Consider the following 20,766-nt stretch of genomic DNA (forward strand, 5'->3'; position numbering starts at 1 on the left):
GATTCTTTTAGTATGTCCAGAGTTAGAGATTAGCTGTGTGCCCCTGCTGATAGGAAGACATAAATTTTTTATTATTACACTTAATTTTTTATAAAGTAGTATTAGCTACAAGGCCCTATGTGATCTGGCTCCTGTGTGGTGGGGTGACATAATCTCATCCACCACTATCTAGCTATAGTAGGAGACTTTCTGATGCTCAAACACAGGACTTTTCCTACCTCAGGACCTTTGCACTTACTGTCCCTCTGCCTGGAAAGCTAGTCCTGCCGTCAACCCATCAGTGGCCAGGCCTCCTTGAATTTCTGTACATTCATAGAGAGGCCTTCTTCTAGCCCCTTCTTGTTCATTATCTGCTTTTGTTCTCCATAGCACTCACCACACCTTGACTTATCTTCATCTTTAAATTGTTTATTGTCCATTTGCCCTGAAAAACATAAGCTCCGTGTCAAACATGTTTCTCTCTCCATCGTATCCCAGCACAATATCTTGCATACAGTAGGTGCTAAATAAATATTCCCTGAACTTGTTTCCATCTCTGCGAATTTACAAATAGGTGACCAACATTTGGTCGCAATCACCTTTGATTGATAGGCAGCTGGATTTTGCTTATTTCTGGTTGCCAAGGGTTGCCTTTCTTTGGGATGACAACGCCTAAGCATTTGTTGTCTTGTGCACCATGAGTGTGAAGCTGAAATGTCAGGTGACACAAGAGAAAGAATCAGTCAAGGCAGCTCCTTAAACATAGAAACATATTAAACATTCAGGGCATCAGTAGCTGGCTCATAGAGAATTCCATCCTTAACACATGACAAGTTGGGGTTTACAGTCAAAGTCCACTTAGCAAATGTTTATTCTACGACGTGTTTTTCTTTTGTTTCCTGTAAGTATAGCTTCATGCCCTGCCAGGATTTGAGGTCATAGAAACACGAGGAGGCTATTAACATATCAATGGAGGGATCTCTTTGGAATCTAGAATTTGGAATAATATTTGCATCTCAAGCTCAGAAGCCGCCCAGGCAAGCCTGCTTATTGATTGCCTTTAATTTCCCCTTAAAACAGTGTCTGTTTCTGAATAAAAGATTAATACAGGAAGGCTCAGTTTGTCGCGTGATTTATACTCAAATGCTGCCTCCTCTCCTTTCAGAAGCCCCTTGCATACACGTCCCCACCCCTGAGACGTTTGCATTCAGTTCCTCAAGAAAAATAGCTGCTGGTCACCAAAGCCTGCAGCTTAATTGAATTTGTCTTTGTCCACTTAATCTTCATGCTTACAAAAAGTGGGGTGGGTGGGATTTATCCAGAAAAACCATACCTGAAAAATACAGCCGATCGCTAGGAGACCCGGCAGAAGAAAGAGATATAAAATGCACTTTAAATAAAAAATGAAACTCAGGGATGTCATTTAGAATGTCTGTGCTGCACTTCTCTTTGCTTCTGGCATTTCCAGATACTCCAGTATCGCCCCAGTATAAACATGGCGACCTAAGAAGTAAACCACTGGGCTAGCTTAGAGCAGTTCTATCATTTTTGTCTTGGCTGCAATTTCTATTTCCTTTTGGGGAAGAAAAAAAGATGAAAGTGGAGATTTCTGTTTTGCGTGAAGTTCAGAAACCTCTTTCTATAAATGAATGGATGTTAATAATAATAAACATCGCTGATAGCAACCGTTTATCAAATAACTTTTTTTTAACCATTGTACTAAACGCTCTCTACTCTTTTTTTTTTTTTTTAAGATTTTATTTATTTGACACAGAGAGAGAGCGAGAGCAGGAACACAAGCAGGGGGAGTGGGAGAGGGAGAAGCAGGCCTCCCGCAGAGCAGGGAGCCCACCGTGGGGCTCGATCCCAGGACCCTGGGATCATGACCTGAGCCGAAGGCAGACGCTTAACGACTGAGCCACCCAGGTGCCCCTCTACTCTTTATCTCATTTAATATTGTCTCCAACACTGTGAGGAAGTCCTATTAATATTCCCATGCAGACAAGGCTTGGAGAAGTGCAGGAAGCTGCCCAAGTCTGTAAAATGGCAGAGCCAGATTTTGGAGCTGGGTGCATTTGATTCAAAAATCTAAGACTGCAATCCCACCGGGAGAAGTGCATGCAGACAGGTGTGCCTCCCCGCCCATTTATTTCTTCAGCATGGCGGATGGACGAAGGATGAGCTTTCCCTGTAGGCAACCAGTCAGGATGAGGGGTCTTCAGCTTTGAATCCTAGGTCTGTCTCCTGCTGACTTAGACTTAACCACTAGGCAACACCATGTCCCATGGCCAAGAAGGACTCCTGGAGGCAGTTTCTTCTAATGTGTTGACTTTGGTCATGCTACATGGTCACTTTCAATGGAGGTGACGTATGATGCCACAGAGATGCATGGAGCAGAGAGGAAAGGTGGGTCAATGAAAATCAAAATATGACAGTGTCTTGGAACAGAATGCCCTCTGACCCCAGCTGACAAGAATTACAACCCAGGGACTGATAAAAAGAATGATACTCCCCAGATGTCACTCACTGAGAAGTTCATAATATTGTTCTTTTCTTAGATAAACCTAATGATGCCCAAGGTTGGAGCTGCATGTATGAGAGGTGGCCCTTGTTTCTTAAGTTCCCCTCTTTGATGGGGTCATGTAGAATAGTTTGTGATCTAGTGATCACGGTTGAGCTAGAATCAAGGCTCTGGTAGAAAGAATGAGATCAGGTTTGGGAAGGTAAAAAGTGACTGCCTGCTTTCTAGTTTGGGATCACGATTTCTAATTCCCTAAGTTCGTGCCTCCCCATACTTCCCATTCGCCTTTCCAATGATTGCTTCATTGACTCAAACCAAACAAACAAACAAACAAAAAAATCCAAAAAGTGAAACAAGAGACATTGGTGGAGCATTGATATGTGTACCCTCTGTTACAGGTACTGGGCCTAAGACAGTAAGCGAGACAAAGTTGTTACAGATCATTAACACTGAACAAATAATTCAACAAATAATAATTTAACTACCATTTTGATACTTGCTATCAAAAGAAATTAATTGGGGATGCAATGAGACTTTGTTCGCGGCTGCATCTAAACTTCTATCGAATGTCTTATCCACCTGTGATTCCTTTTCTATTCGCTTCTCTGCAGTGTGTTGGTTAAATTTCAGTTCAACCACAGGTTGTGGAGGCCGTCCTGTGCATGATCCCTGGCCTCCACCCACCAACTGGTTGGCTAACCCAGTTCAACCACAGAATTTCAAATCCTGTATCATCACTCAATGGATGTGTGATCTTGGAAAAGTAACTGAACCCATCTGAGCCTTAGGTCCCTTAGCAGTAGAAGGAAAATAACAGAAATAGAGTGTTATCATTATAACCAGATGAGATGATTGAAGTAAAGCACTTAGCTTTGCAGGCACACCGCAGGTCTTCAATTAAGCCTAGTTGCTATTATTAGTCTCTGAATGCGATAAGCATGTTGTTGTGTCCCCCATGCTGAAAGGTACTGGATTGCTTGCTCAAGATGTGACGCGAGGAGGGTGATTTGGAGAGTGACTTACAAGGGTCAGAAGCCTGGATGCTGCTCAAAAGCTGTGTGTCCTTGGGCAAGTCAGGTGGCCTCTCTGGGCTCCATTTCCTTCATCGATAAGGGAAAGTCATAAATCTACTCACGAATTAGAGTTAATGCACATAAAACATTTAGTCGGTAAATGGCAACTGCTATTATAATTATTACTGATTATTACTGTTAGGCGCTGTACAAAACATAATAATGCTGAACTATGCCTTTTAATCCCACAGTTTTGGTGGTGTTTATGCATCAGTTTACAAAATGAGATTCTGAAAGTCTCTCTCCATAAAGTGAATTGTCTTTCTCCCCAGCGTTTCTCATGAGAGCTCTTATTTGGTGAGTAAATTTACAAGAGGGGTGATAGATAAGGGATTTTGGCCTTAGAACACTTCTTTAATCTCTACAGTTGCCATGGAATTTGTGTCATTTTTGCTTGGGTGATCAGATTACGTTTCATAAACAATATCCTCTATGTTTAGAAATCTTTAAACGGCCACTTGTAAGCGGCTTGACGTGGACTACAGTTAATGCCTTGTTTGACTTGGATCTTCCTTTGTCCGTGGGGCTGACTGTCAACTGTTTATGCCAGCGTCAGATGCCTGAGTAGAGACCCATGTTTTCCAGAATATTCTTATTTGAAATACTTCCTTCATTTTCAGCACATCAACTGTCCCCTGTAACTTTACAGAAATGGGCATTATTGCTGCTTTTTTTTTTAGATTTCTTATTTTTCCCGGTGTTCACCCTCAGTGTCCTTCACCCCAAAATTTCCAAGTCAAAATTTCCAGCTCATCCCGACCCTTCGCCACCCTGGGGCAACCAGGGTGAGCTGGGTAACTTAAATTGCATCCATCAGTTTAGTTTTCACTACGTTTTAATTTTCAAATCGAAGGATTAAAACTCCTTTTGTTTATTGGAGCTCCTGTTTATAGGCTGCTCCCATATGTGACTCACTTGACCTGTGCTAGCCAATTAATTCTCCTATCCTCCACTCCACAGTGTTCTAGCGGGTTCTACCTCCAAAACCATATCCCAGACCCTTCCACTAGGGTCCCCACTCTGCTCCCCAGCCCCCCTGTCCTCTCTCATCTTGATGCCCATCCAGCTGCTTCTTGCTGGCTCTCCTTCATCCACTGCTCACAGGGCAGCCCTGACGCCTTTTAAACACCATGCCAGCATGGTGTTTAAAACCTTTCCATGGATCCCCATTGTATTTCAGACAAAAATAAAAATTTCTCTGCAGGAGGTCTGGCCCTTGCTCCTCCCGACACATCGACTCCAGCCACCTGTGTTCACTCTTCGAGCCGCGCTATCCTTCTTTCTCCTTCTCGAACAAGCCAACCTTGTCCTGGCCTCAGGGCCTTTGCCCTTGCTTTTCTTTGAGGCTCCAGAGCCCTTCGTCCAGACACCAGATTGCCTGGCTCCTTTGTAACTGGCAGCATTCAGTAAAACTGTTTTGTCGTCAGAGAGCCTTCCCCGGCGCCCCCTGACCCAGTGCAAACAGCTGACTGGGTCACTCTGTCCTGGGGCACTGAACAACATCTGGCATTGTCTTTTACTTGTTTATTCTAACTGTGTTCTCTCTTCCTCCTTCTAGAACAAGGCAGAGCAGGAGCTCCCAGCCTCGGCACTACTGACATTTGGGGCTGGGCAACTTTGTGCTGTGGAGGCCGTCCTGTGCATGATCCCCGGCCTCCACCCACCAGATGCCACCTGTCCTCCCTGACTTGTGACATGGCCAAATGTCTCCTGGGGGGCAAAACTGGTCCCTATTTTTTTTTTTTAAGATTTTTTATTTATTTATTTGACAGAGAGAGACACAGCGAGAGAGGGAACACAAGCAGGGGGAGTGGGAGAGGGAGAAGCAGGCTTCCTGCTGAGCAGGGAGCCCGATGCGGGGCTCGATCCCAGGACCCCGGGATCATGACCTGAGCCGAAGGCAGACGCTTAACGACTGAGCCACCCAGGCGCCCCAAAAACTGGTCCCTATTGAGAAGCGCTGGTCTAGAACCTAAAGTCCAACCGTGGCTAAAACAATGCCTGGCACATACGCGAGGAGTTAACCGTTTACTAGTTGTAGGAATGAAGGAGCAACCCTGTGTGGACGGTGCTCCCCAGGCCCTGGAACTGACGCGACCTGCTGGGCAACACAGCCAGCAGGTGCTGGAGCTGGACGCCACCCAAGGCCGTCTGAGGTCTAAGTTCAATCTCTTCACTTGGGGCCACATGAATATGCAGCCAGTACAATTATAATGCTTTCTAGGGCTTTCCTCATCGGACACGTGTATGTGCTGCAGTAAACGGCCTCAGTCCGCACCACATTCTGTGCAGGACACACCAGTCTAAGCACATTATTTAGCTAATTTCATCTAAGATTTACCGAGTGTGGAGAAATAAAAATAGTAATTTTACATCTAGTAACTACACCCTCTTAGAATTGTTATTGTTGTAAAAACCCCTTGTTAGCGCTTTAAAAAATTCAAGCTTTTGAATAGCTAACACATTCACATGGTTTGAAAAGAAAACAGTATACAAGGAGTATAGTCAGAAGTCCTATTCCTCTTTCCATCGGGGGTCACTACGTCCACTGATCCCTTTCGATGAGTTTCCTGGGTGTCCTTCAGCGTTGTCTTGTTTTTTTTTTTTTTAAGATTTTATTTTATTATTTTTTACAGATTTTATTTATTTGAGAGAGAGAGAAAGTGCACAAGTGGGGGGAGGGGCAGGGGGAAAGGGAGAAGCACCCCCCCACCCCAAGCAAGGAGCCAGACATGGGGCTCTATCCCAGGACCCCAAGATCATGACCTGAGCCAAAGGCAGATGCTTAACCAACTGAACCACCCAGGTGCCCTGATTTTATTTTATTTTTTAAAGTAATCTCTCCACCCAAAGCGGGGCTCAAACTCACAACCCCGAGATCAAGAGTGGCCAGCTCCACCAACGAAGCCAGCCAGGCGCCTCCAGAGTTGTCCTCTGGACGTGAAGTACACAAACATGTCCCCGTTCACTCTTTCTGTCATTTTCTCAAGACAAACTCTGGCATACCGTCTATCTTCTTGGGCATCTTGCTTCTTTCACTTAACTTATCCTGGGTATCTTTCTGCATTAGTGCAAACAGAACTTCTTCCTTCTTTTTTATAGCTGCGGAATATCCCACTTAGGATCCCACTCAAATTTATTTAACCAGTTCTCTGTTGCTGGGTATTTGGGTTGTTTCTTTCTTGTCTGTTATAAACAGCGCTGACATGAAAAGCCTGTGTCCATTATCTTCCTGAACCTATCTGAGAGAGAGAAATCCTCATTTCATAAAAAAGTGCTGGGGTCAAAAGGACAATGCTCTTGACAGATATTCTGATGGCTTCTTTGAGTAGAAGAGTCCAACTGTCCAGGCCTGACATCAGTGGGGTGGAGGGAGATGAAAATTCGATGAGGATGTGTTAGAACAATCGAGGGGAAAGCAGGTGGAATTTCGAGGTGGGCAGAAGTCTCATGAACCTGGAGAGCAAGATAGGTCCAAGATGGGAGGGAGAGGTGCATGGGTGGTGGTGGGACGCAGGGTCATGAGGACCACAGATACCTAATGAGCAAACTCCAGTGGCAGAGATGGGTGGGTGGGGGGACTTCAGGAACCACCTCCATTTCCTCTAGATACTTGGTGAATTTGGGCTTCATTCAACTGTCTTGAGAGGGGGATATCTAGAGTCTCTGCAAGGTTGGAGAAATTGAGAGCACCTGGTGGTATGCATGACCTTAACAAGTTAGGTTCTATTTGTATTCCCATTTTATAGATGAGAAAGGTCAAGTCCAGAAAAGTTGGGTGGACCCCATGGTTGCATATCTACCAAACAGTGGAGCTGAGATGGGCACTGAGAGCTGTCTGGTGTTACCTCTTGTTTTTTCAAGCACTCTGCCGTGGCATATCTGTTAAAGGTTGTTGGGCAACAAATAAACGCATCTTTTGTGAGCATTAAAAAAAGTACAAATAAACCCAGTACAAGATACCCAAGCTTCTGTTACTGTTGCACATGTCTTCTTCTGTCATTAGAACCAGTTAATTTTCACGGTTTATATTTTCTGTTTTTAAAGGTTAAGGGGTCCCACCAAAGAGTTTGCCTGAAAACTGTTTACACCGAGAAACAGAAGGTTAAGTTGGCCACCGGCTTGTGTGATAGTGTTTCCTGCCGAGTGCCCAGTGAATTTTGCAAGGGCTTGCATGTCCTGCTAGCAAGAGGATGTATCTGTGGACACGATAGCCCTCTCCAGGTCAGCATTCAATGCCTGCTTTGTTCTTCTCAACTTGTTTGAGTTCCTCTTAGGGCTCTGGTCCTGATTCCTTCCACCTGCTCTTCAAAATTGCAGGTGACTTTTTCCCTGGTTGCCCAGGTGGTTACATTCCTTCATCCTGCCACAGGACATCCATCATGCTTGAATCCATCTTCTTCACTCTGCTTCTTGGGTCATTTCCTTGCATGTACTTGCATGTTAATTTCCAGTGGAACACACACACACTCTCTCTCTCTCTCTTTTTAATGCAAGTGACTCAGGACTCGGGCTCAGTATAGCACTTAGGTGTGCAGGATGGAATGCTAAAATGCTCTGGCCAGAGGGGAAGAGCATGGCCACCAAGAAGCTGAGATCGTATGCTAGGCTCAGAGCATGAGAGGTAGGGGTGTGTGTGTGTGTTGGGTTGCTAGGAATTTATTTGGGCCTTTGTGGGAAAAGGTGTGCCTCACAAGGAATTACTGCTGTTCAGGGCAACATTACACAAATTAGTGAATCTTGATGTATTTTGAAAGGTGTCAGTCTTGCTGGCTCTGTCCATGATCTACACTAGGCAGTAACTCCAGGTTCTTCAGTGAGATAAGCTAACCTACCAAGTCAGAAGGCATAATGGTTGAGAATGGGCTAGTAAGCTATGATCCATGGGCTGAATCCCATTTATGTCCAGTGTTGTAACTTAAAAGTCATATTTGAGCTGCATATTGGAGCAGGATTTTGCCATGCGGATTGTGAAGGAAGAGCCTTCTAGGATGGTTGGCAAACTACAGTCTGAGGGCCAAACAGGCGTATTGCTGGTTTTTGTAAATGAAGTTTTACTTGAATGCAGCCATGCCCGTTTGTTAATGGATTGTCTACAGTTACTTTTGCTCTGTACAGACAAGAGACTATATGGTCCCCAAAGCCTGAAATATTTACTGTCTGGCCCTTTACAGAAAAAAAATTGTCCTGCCAACCCCTGGTTTGGGATTAAGCGCTTAGGCTATGAATCAACAGCTTGCATTCAAATCTCAGCTCTAGTACTTTGTTTCTGGGTAACCTTGGATACATACCTATAAAATGGGAATATGAATATTTCTGGGTTGCTGTGAGATGTAAGTTCAATAATTATTATGATTCATCTTAATTAGGGACTTCCAGAGTTTCTCCCATATTCTTCTTCTTTTTTTTTAAGATTTTATTTATTTATTTGATAGAGAGAGACACAGTGAGAGACGGAACACAAGCAGGGGGAGTGGGAGAGGGAGAAGCAGGCTTCCCACGGAGCAGTGAGCCTGATGTGGGGCTCGATCCCAGGGCCCTGGGATCATGACCTGAGCTGAAGGCAGACGCTTAACAACTGAGCCACCCAGGTGCCCCATCTCCCATATTCTTGATGCCCTAGATTATTATTATTATTATTTTTTAAAGATTTTATTTATTTATTTGAGAGAGAGAATGAGATAGAGAGAGCATGAGAGGGGGGAGGGTCAGAGGGAGAAGCAGACTCCCTGCTGAGCAGGGAGCCCGATGCGGGACTCGATCCTGGGACTCCAGGATCATGAAATGAGCCGAAGGCAGTCACTTAACCAACTGAGCTACCCAGGTGCCCCGCCCTAGATTATTTTTAATCATGCTGGATCTTTTCTGTTGTTATAAAAATTAAACATCAAAAATATTTGAGGAATTTGGGCAACCACCCTTCCGGTTCCAGGAATAAAAGATCCTGAAATATTTGCAGCATTTCTTTTCAGTATATTTGGTGTGGATTAATGGAGTTGTGGCAGCTTAGGAAGTGTCCCCCAGTGCATCTTTGGTCTATTTGGGATGTCATTTTGGTTAGAGACTAAAAAATTCAGGTATACAGGTAAACTTTCTAGGAGACAAAAAATTGGGATGAAGATCAAGATCAAGATTCACAATGGTCTCCATAGAGTCAAATAAAGGATTAGAGGAAATAAGAGAATATTTACCAGGGATTGATGTGGATTCTGGCATTAATTATTTAAGTCTGGGAATGGGGAGGCTTGGCCAGACAGCAGTTCCTGGGAAGTAGATCTAGGGCTTCTAGCTGGCCACAAGCTCAATTCGAGCCAGATGTATACAGCTGCCGAAGAAACAATCAGCCTGCATGAACAGTCGGTATATGCCTCGTGGGTTCAAGGAAGGTAAAGCAAGAGAACGGTTTAAATGAGTTAGACAGTCCACATTTGGAGAAGGAAGGTTAGTTATGGAGACAAATCACACATTTGAATGGAGATGTTGCCAAAGTTGTGTAGGCTGAGGGGGGCCGTGGGGAGTAGTCAGGTTGTTGAGTCATCTGGGAACCGTCATAATGAGGAATGACTGAAGGTTCTAGGGATGGTTCCCAGGAAAGGAGATGACCACAAGGGAAGAGAGAGCTTTTCAAAAGCTCTGAAGCTGCCTTACTATCACTATTTTTTTTTTTTTTTTTTTGGCAAACCTTAGGGAAATCAATGTGAGGTACTCGTTTTTGAGGGTATCAGCTCGCCTCACAGCTTCCCCAACCCTCCCCCTTACACCCCAAGTCCGCAGTTGCAAGTGAGGAGAGTCCCCGGAAGCCATATTTGTTCTTCGCAACCCGGCCTTCCTGTTGACAGCTGACTGGACAAGGGATGGATGGCTCCTGGAGGCCGGAATAATCAGATTGTCTCTCTGGGGAGTATGAGATTTGCCTTGAGCACAGCCAGTCAATGTCTCATAGAACTGGATCTGTAATGTGTAAATCTGGGGCACGTGAGCAGCCATTTGCCACCATGACAATGGAGTAGCTGAGAAAATCAGCCTACAGAGAGAAAAGGATGAGGCAGAGATGCCCAGAAGCAGAGGTCTTGCCTGGCTGGCAGGATTTTTTTCAGCTTCCCATTTCTTGGTTTTGGTTCTTCCTAAATCTAACTGCCTTCCTGGACATGGGCTTCATGGGTTATCTTTACATCGTTGTTATAATTCCCCTTGTTTGCTTATGCTGTGTCAATTGGGTTTCTGCATTTCTAACTAAAAGTGTCTTACCTCTTTCAGAGTGCCGATAACAGTAGCTCAGTATATGGGAGACATAATGGTAGATCCTGTCCAGCCCCCGAAAGAGTAGCCTTGGGAAGGGAAGAATATTTCTATTTCTGGGATCATTCAAATAGAAGCTGAACGACCAGGTAAGGGGGAGGCACTCGGGTTGGATTGGGTTGGACTTGGGGTTCAGAAAGACTTGAATTGACTGTGGGCTCTGCCACTTTCTAGCTGTGGGACGTGAGGCAATGTTCTTCACCTTTACCGAGCCTCCTTCTGTAGGATGGGGAGAATAGACATACCTTAGGAAACTGCTGCGGGGATGTGTGAGTTTCCTATTGCTGCTGTAAGAAACTGCCACAAAATTAGTGGCTTAAAACAGAACAAATTTATTCTTTTATGGTTCTGGAGGTCAGAAACCCAAAATGGGTCTTCCTGGGTTAAGGCCAAGCTGTTGGCGGGGCTGTGTCCCTCTGGAGGCTCTAAAGGAAAACCCACTTCCTTGGCTTTTCCTGCGTCTAGAGGCCACGTGTATTCCTTGACTTGTGACCCCTTTCTCTGCCTGCAGAGCGCTGCACTTCAACCCCTCTTCCATCTCACACCTCCTCTGACACTGACCTCCTGCCTCCCTCTTTCTCTTACAAGGACCCTGTGATTACATTGGACCCACCTGGATCATCAAAGATAATCTCTCCCTTTAAAAATCCTTAACTCAATCACTTTTGCTGTATAAGGTACCACATTCCCAGGTTCCAGGGATTAGGATGTGGACATCTTTAGGGAGCCATTATTCTGCTTCCCACACCTAATGGCACAAAGAGCTAACCTTTACTGAAAGCTGTCTTTGCCTTAGGCCTGGGGCTACATGCTTTTAGGCAGATTATTTTATTTAAGTAGGGCCACAGCTCTGAAAGAGACTCAGAAAGGTAAAATGATTTGCCCTAGGCCACCCAGCTAGGAAGCAGCAATGCAAAGAACCAAGACTCATCATTTCACTCCAGAGCCCTCTCTCTTAACCACCAGTGAGAAATGGCAAACCCACAGGTCTTACTTCAGGCAAGTAAGGAGTCTGTGGTAAACCAGAGAGGACTCAGGCCGTCTTATAGGGGCAGTGGCTCCATAGTCCCAACCCATAGGCGCCAGTTTCCCAATAGATGCCATACATTTGGATTATTCATGTGAAATGTCCCCATTTTGAAATACCGGAAACCAATTCAAATATTTAAAAAAAAAAAAAACTTTATGCAGCCACATAATAGAGGCTGATGGGTTCATCTCGCCTTACACTACCAATTTAAACTATCTTCAATACTCTACTCTTTTTTTTTTTTTAATATATTTGAAGATACGTGGCTCATCATAGTGACTAACAGTTATTTAGCATTTATTATATGCCTGGCATGATGCTACCTGCTTTACTGTCTTATCTTATTCACTAGTATGTTCTTAGTTAAGAATTTAACTCCCTAGTTGGGAAACTATTTTTATTTTTTATAGGATTTTTCTTGGCCAGTGTAAGACTCCTATGAAGGGTCTTAAAGGGTAAAGGCTCAGTTGATCTTGGTTTCCAAACCTGGCTCCAGCATTAAAATAACTGTGTGATGGTGGGCAAGTGAGTGCACCTCTCCAAGGCAACCTCTTCATCTGTAAAGTTTGTTGATAGTTTTCTGGTAGGGTTTCTGTGACGACATGATTGTAGGTAGGAGCACTTTCCACAGCACCATACAAATATTACTTACAATTCATAGATAATTCATCCAAAGAACATAATCATCAGGTAAACCCAGAGACTGTGGCCTCTCTTGTAAATAAAAGCTTGAGATTAGATGCAAATTTTCAGCTGGGACGAGTCACACGTCGGGTCTCGGGGCTGTAGGGGAACCCACACTGCACCCTTTCACCTGCCCCAGGGCAAAGATGGACACTTGCTTGCTGGGGGCAGCAGAGGCTCTGCCTCAGAGTCACAGGCATTACCTTCTTCAGTTTCTAATTCATTGTCAAGACCTGCTTTCTACACTGGAGACAAATCCAAAGTGGCAGCGAAGGCTGGGTCCCAGGGCATCTGGGTGCCAGTTGTAGGTTGGTCCCTAGTCAGATGGGCTTAGGACTCCTTCCTTTTTGAGACTCCATTTCCCACCTGGCAAATGGGGCACATTGGATGAGCGCACGTAATCGATGATCTATTCTGTTGGTTCGAAAAATGGGCTAAGAAGACACAAGGGAATTCCTCACCAATGTATCTTACGACTTTTTGTATTTTCTTCAGTGTTTTCTGTTTTGGAGACTAGAATGGTGGTTATCAGGGGCTGGAGGGGGTTGCAGGACAGGAGAGATGTTCTCTGAGGATACAAACTTGCAGCTACTAGAGAAATGAATTCTGGAGGTCTAACTGCATAGCACAGTGATTATAGACAACAACACTGTTATAAACATCAAACTTCCTAGGAGACTAGGTCTTCATTATTCCCACCACAAAGAAGAAATGGTAATTATGGGAGGTGATAGAGGTGTTAGCAAACGCTATGATGGAATCATGCATGCAATATATACATTTATCAAGTCAAAATGTTGCACGCCATAAAGTTATACAAGGTTCTATGTCAAATATAGTTCCATTTTTAAAAAGGTTTCTTTTTTTTTTTTAAGATTTTATTTATTTATTTGAGAGAGAGAGAGAGAGCATGAGCAGCGGGAGGGGCAGAGGGACAAGCAGACTTCCCCCTGAGCAGGGAGACCGACACCACATAGGGTTCGATCTCAGGATCCTAAGATCATGAGCCGAAGTCAGATGCTTAACTGACTGAGCCACCCTGGTGCCCCAAAAGCACTTTCTGATGTGAAGGTGTCTGGATGCCAGAAAAAAATGTAAATGAAACTTTTATAATATTTGTGTTTTAGGAATTAAAAGTTTAAGTGTAAGAGTTAAAACAGGTGCAAATGAAGTTTTCCTTCCTCTCTTGGTCACGGTTTCCTTGTTCCCATCTTCAGAGAACACCACAGTTACAGGTTCCTAGTCTGTTCTTCCAGAGATGTTCTATGCCAATGGTTCTCAACGGGGGGACGATTACTCTGGGGGATATTTGACGACATGTGGAGACGTTTCCGGTTCTCACAACTGAGGGAGGGGTGCCACTGGCCTCTCGTGGGAGGTCTTACAATGGCACAGGACAGCCCCTCCGCCCCCGCCCCCGGCCATAGCAAAGAATTGTCTGGCCCCAAATGCCAATAGTGCTGAGATTTAGAAATCTTGCTGTATGCATATATTAGCAAATACAAATGACATGCACACACAAACACCTGCATACATACCCCCTTTCTACGTACAAACTGTAGATATACCATACACTTCATCTTGTCTTTTTCACTTTACCCAGGATATTGTTCTGTTCCTGTACATATAGATCTTTTCAAGCTACAGAATATCCTGCTGGATAGATGGATCATTTACTTCCTCAGTCCCCTATTGAGAGACATTTAGATTGTTTCCAGCTTCTGCAAAAAAACAATATTGCTATAGTAATGTATAGAATTACTGAATCATTTTCTTATACACTTGGAGCTGATCTAAAACTGTATGTTAATTATACTTCAATAAAAAAATTGTGGTGATTTTTCTTTTTTTAAAAGATTTTATTTATTTATTTGAGAGAGAGAGAGAGAAGGAGCAGGGGCAGGGGAAGGGGCAGAGGGAGAGAGAGAAGCAGTCTCCCAACTGAGCAGGGAGCCCGGTGCGGGGCTCGATCCCAGGACCCTGAGATCACGACCCGAGCCGAAGGCAGAGCTTAATTGATTGAGCCACCCAGGCACCCCTGTGATTATTCTTGTTCACAAATGCCCATATACTAATGTATTTTCCTGATAATTCCTCTAAGTGACATAACGAGGTCAAATAGCATGTGGCTTTAAAATGCTGCTAGGTGTTACTAGAGGTCCTCCAAAGACACTAATTTACATTCCCACCTACAAGGAGAGACGGCAGCTTGCTGACACCTTTACCAACAGAACACGGTCCTTCTGCCTGCAGCTGACCTAACTACAAGTAATTACATACATTTCAAAAAAATCTTTTATTTTTAAGTGATCTCTACACCCAACATGGGGCTCGAACTCACAACCCAGAGATCAAGAGTCACATGCTTTACCAACGGAGCCAGCCGGGCGCCTCGGTAATTACATACTTTAAACTGATTGTAATTTCCAACCATTCATTTTTCAACAAATATTTGTTCTTTGTGTCAGGCTCTGGGGCGGGGTCAGGAGGGGGAGAATACATTGCGGGGTCACCCCTCAGAGGTACTCTCAGTGCACGAGAGACAACCAAGACACAGTGTGTACTACAGGGCAATCAATTCTGTGAATTAGGCTGGCACAAAAAGGCACTTCATCCAGCTTTTTGTTTCCCTGTGGGCCGTGGGTGTGTCCAAGCTCCTAATTTGTCAAAAAAAAAGATGCCTGGAAAATAGATTTTTATGTGACAGCTCCTCTTTTCGAAATGCTGGCAATAAATTCAAATAATATAAAACCATTGTGAGGGTCGAAGAAGTCAGATCTGAAGGATGGGTCCTGCCTGGGCACTGACAGTCCTCACCTCTCACGTTCAATGTTGTTGCTGCTTCTCGAGGAAACGAACGGACGCCAAGCCTCCCGCCGCAGACAACCCGGCTGTGGGATATCCCACAAGCAGCCTTATTTTTTTAAGAAGAAGTCTTCAGAGGCGGAATTGCTCAGTAAAATAAAATGAAAGGTTTCAAGGCATTTTATACATACTGCCAAGCTGGTTCCCAGAAAATGATGCTAATTTACATTTCTACCCTCAGTAACAAGAGTGTTTTCCTCTGTACCCTTGCCAGCACTGGGCATTAACAATGAGGACTTTCTTCTGCCAGTTTTACAGTTAAAAATATTCTCATTGTTATATTACTTTATTATTTATGATATTCTCTGCTAAAATTAAAATACTGACGTTTCCAAGGGTTGGCGAATATGTTGAACTGAAACACTCATACACCATCAGTAGGAACACAAAATGGAAAATAGTTTGTCAGTTTCTTATAATGTTAAACATACACCCAATCTATGATCCAGGCATTCCACGCTTAGATGTTTGCCCTAGAGAAGAGAAAGTATACATCTATACGGAGGCTTGTGAATAAATGTTTATAGTGACTTTAGTTGCAATAACCCCAAACTGAAAATGACCCACATGCCCATCAACAGATGAATGGATAAGCAAACTATGGTATAACCACACAACGGCATACTACCTGGCAAGAAAAAGGAATGACCTATCGGTACGTGTGATAATAAGGATGAATCTCAAAATCGTTACGCTGAAAGGTGCCAGACAAAAAAAGAGTGTATATTGTTTGATTCCACCTATATAAAATTCTAGAAAGTATGCATTAATCTGTAGTGACAGAAAGCAGATTTGGTTGCCTGATGATGGGGGCGGGGTAGGAGGGGAAGGGAAGGATTATAAAGAAACTTTTGGGAATGAAAGATACACTCATTAAATTAATTGGGGGTGATGGTTTCACAGGTATATACATAGGACAGAATATAGCAAGTTATATCTTTTAAATACGCACAGTTCATTGTATGTCAAGTACATAGCAATAAAGCTATTTTAAGAAATCCCACCAAATATTACAACAGGGCTGTCTGGCTCGCTCAGTCGGTAGATTATGCAACTCTCGATCTCAGGGTTGTGAGTTCAAGCCCCATCTTGGGCACAGAGCTTACTTAAAAAAATATTATGACATTCTAGGGGTGCCTGGGTGGCTCAGTCGTTAAACGTCTGCCTTCGACTCAGTCATGATCCCAGGGTCCTGGGATCAAGCCCCGCATCGGGCTCCCTGCTCAGCGGGAAGCCAGCTTCTCCCTCTCCCACTCCCCCTGCTTGTGTTCCTGCTCTCGCTATCTCTCTCTCTGTCAAATAAATAAATAAAATCTTTAAAAAAAATAAAATGAAACATCTTTCTTAAAAAAAAATTATGACATTCTAGTTTTTACTTCAATTACTATTATTGTTGCTCTTGGTTACTAAGCAGGGACACCGAGCATGGTGAGGTTGGCCGTGAACAACCGCATTCTGGGGGTGCAGTCCATATAGACTAGGGTGTGAGCATCCACTCCCCCACCTGGAGGTGTGCGATGGATGAAGCCGCCTTGATAATGAGCTTCATTAATCACTGCATTCATTTATCAGCCTCTTCTATTTCTTTGTATGGGTGTTGCCTTTAAAAAAATCATCTGTGAGCTCTCTTTATATATTAAGGCTATTAAATAAGTGTGTGTCAGAAGAGTTGCAAAGAAGATGTTCTCCAGCTTCACAATTTGCAGCTGAGTTTTGATGTTGGCGAGCCAGTGACATTTACTTCGGATCTGATAAATGATTTCTTGGCAAACGCTGCCCGGTGAATTCCTTTCTTGGCACCTACGATCACTGCTTCAGCACTTGTTGTTTTAGAAACAGGTTTGTCCAGCAACTTGTATTTGTCATCTTCCTGGTGATTTGTTTGATTGCGTGTGCTGCATGTCAAGCAGGGGTGCTGCCAGGGGCACACAGGTCAAACGCATGAGGATTTGATGGACATTCGGGGGGACTTACCAAAAAATCACCTCTTAATAAAAGCACTGCCGAGAGTTCCTCTCCTATTTTCTTTTTTTTTTTTTTTTAAAGATTTTATTTATTTATTTGCGGAGAGAGAGAGAAAGAACACAAGCAGGGGGAGGGGCAGAGGGAGAGGGAGAAGCAGACTCCCCGCTGAGCCAGGAGCCTGATGTGGGACTCGATCCCAGGACCCTGAGATCATGACCTGAGCCGAAGGCAGATGCTTAACCGACTGAGCCACCCAAGTGTCCTGTTCCTCTCCTTTTCTCTTCTTTTTCTTCTTCTTCTTCTTCTTCTTCTTCTTCTTCTTCTTCTTCTTCTTCTTCTTCTTCTTCTTCTTCTTCTTCTTCTCTTCCTTTTATTTCAGTTATAGAGACTGCCATCATTTCCTGAGGGCTCACCACACCCCCCCACAGGCCTGCGCCTGTCCCGGGGCTCAGGGCTTATGTGTCTTTCTCATCGAATCCTTGTAACCCTGCGAGCTAGGCACTGTTGGCTCCATTTTTTCAGATAAGGAAACTAACTTTTTAAAGAAGAAAAAAAAAATCGGGTCCAGGATTACAGAGGGAGTAGGTGAGGAAACTGAGTTTTGACTCATATTGGTCAGACTCCAGAACTCAAACTACCACTCTGGGTTTCAGTGAGTTGCTTATGAGCTTGTCTTTCTTTGTCTTCAGAGACAGAGACAGAGATGTGCTTCATCTTTTAACCCCGATTACAAACCCGAGATTTTGTGCACAATGGGCCTTGAGATCTGTGGGATTGAATGGGAAACATAACGGTTGGTGTGGGGTGGGGTGAGGGGGTGAGCTGAGGAGGTTCTTCTCAAATGTGCTCACTTCAGTTCCACCCACCAACATATAATGGATCAAAAAGTGATAGGACAATAGGCTCATTTTGCCACACACTCCTTCAACAGTCAGATCGTACATGATAACGCAGGGAGCGGAGTTTCTCAACTTCAGCACTGTTGACCTTTGGGCGGCTCATTCTCTGCTGTGGGGGCTGTCCTGTGCCTTTTAAGACGTTCAGCAGCATTCCTGGTCTCTACCCATTAGACAGCCCTGTTGTGACAACCAGACATGTCTACAGACATTGCCAAATGTCCCCCAGGAGGAAGAATCCACCCTCCCCACTCTGGTAAAGAGCTACTAGTCTATGATTAATAAAAGCTTATTACCGATGACTTTCAGAGCTCCCAAGAAATATCTTTCGATTACAAGGCCAGTAAAAACATGCTGGGACATTTATCCCTCTCTCTTTTTTTCCCATTAGCAGAACTTCCTAGTGGAAGCTAAATGTTTGATGAACACACTTAGAAGCCTGAGAAATGTTTACTTAAACATACGCCTGATTAAAAGAAAACATTTTTATCATCCTTTTCTCATTGCAAGTGATACTTACTGAACTCAGGATATTTGCCAATCTCAATGCTAAGTCCCTTGATGCATGTTATCTCATTTGAATACTCACAGCTTTTTACAATAGGCATGGACCTCACCCCCAATTCTCGATGAGGACACAGAGATCAGAAAGATTACATAACTTGTCCAGGGTCACTCAGAAAAACTGGCACAGCTGAGACCTTCATCACAATTTGTATTACACTGGGGTTCCTTCACCATACTGATTTCCAAAATTAATACGCATTCACAGTAGGGCATTAAAAAATCTAAAGACATAAAGAAGAAAATAAAATTATGGCTAATGTTACCATTTAGCAATTACCAGTGCTGACATTTTTTGTTATGAATCCATCCAGTCTTTGTTCTGGGTGCATTTAAAAACATAAGTACTCTAGAAAAGATGGGACATGTTTTTCTCTTGACACTTGGGACAACTTTTCCATATTTTGTTCAATATTGTTCATTAGCATTTAAAAGGACTATATCATATTCTAGTGGGAAACTTTTTTTTAAAGATTAATTTATTTCAGAAAGAGAGAGAGAGAGATGGGGGAGGGGCAGAGAGAGGGAGAGAGAGAATCTCAAGCAGACTCTGCACTGAGCTCAGAGCGAGATGCGGGCCTCGATCTCACAACCCTGAGATCATGACTGGGGCTGAAACCAAGAGACAGATGTTTAACTGACTGCACCACCCAGGCGCCCTTCTAGTGGGGAACTTTTAAACAATTTCCTATTGTTAGAATTTCTGGTTGTGTTTTTTTCTCCTTCCCTCTCTGTCTCTCCCTCCCTCCCTCCCTTCCTTCCTCTTCTGTGTTATTTACTCAAGATAAATTCCTAGCAGGTGAATGCTGGAGTAGTAATTATCATATTTTTAAGGCTCATGATACATGCTGTCAAACTGCATTCCCACCAAATGTTGTATTGATTTATATTTTACCTGCATTGTATGGATGGGATATATTTGTTTCTTCCAAGAAACAGGGCTTTTAACTTAACACACACCTATCTTGCAGATATAACAGAGGAAATCATATTTGTTTTTTGTTTTGTTTTTTTTTTAAGATTTTATTTATTTGTGAGAGAGAGAATGAGAGACAGAGAGCATGAGAGGGAGGAGGGTCAGAGGGAGAAGTAGACTCCCTGCCAAGCAGGGAGCCCGATGCGGGACTCGATCCTGGGACTCCAGGATCATGACCTGAGCCGAAGGCAGTCGCTTAACCAACTGAGCCACCCAGGCGCCCCATATTTGGTTTTTATTTACATTTCTTTGACAACTAGTGAGTTTGAAATTTCTTTATGAAACGTACGAGAAATGTACACACTTCAAAGAAAGCAGTAGGGCAGTAGTGGTGAGAGATTTCTGAAATATGAGGAATATTCAGACCCATTTCAAAGAAAAAAAAATCTTGTAGACTCAGATTGTTAACATCTATATTTAATTCTACAATGTACATGCCCAGCAACGTAAGAGAACTCACGTTTATAATTTGTTTTTTTTTTTTTAAGATTTTTTTTATTTATTTGACAGACAGAGATACAGCCAGAGAGGGAACACAAGCAGGGGGAGTGGGAGAGGGAGAAGCAGGCTTCCCGCCGAGCAGGGAGCTCGACGCGGGGCTTGATCCCAGGACCCTGGGATCATGACCTGAGCCGAAGGCTGTTGGGGCACCTGGGTGGCTCAGTTGGTTAAACGTCTGCCTTCGGCTCAGGTCATGATCCCAGGGTTCGAGTCTTGCATCGGGCTCCCTGCTCAGGGGGGAGTCTGCTTCTCCTTCTACCCTTTCCCCCGCTTGTGCTCTCTCACACACTCTCTCTCTCAAATAAATAAATAAAATCTTAAAAAAAACCCCAAATTAGCAGCAATGATTTAATATGGTGGATGGAAAACTGCACGAAAGTAACATCTTGCAATTTCTACAAGCAGGACTGATG

The sequence above is a fragment of the Mirounga leonina genome, unplaced genomic scaffold (genome assembly GCF_011800145.1).
Source record: "Mirounga leonina isolate KUSES-001 unplaced genomic scaffold, KU_Mleo_1.0 Mir_195, whole genome shotgun sequence".
NCBI classification, from domain to species: Eukaryota; Metazoa; Chordata; class Mammalia; order Carnivora; family Phocidae; genus Mirounga; species Mirounga leonina.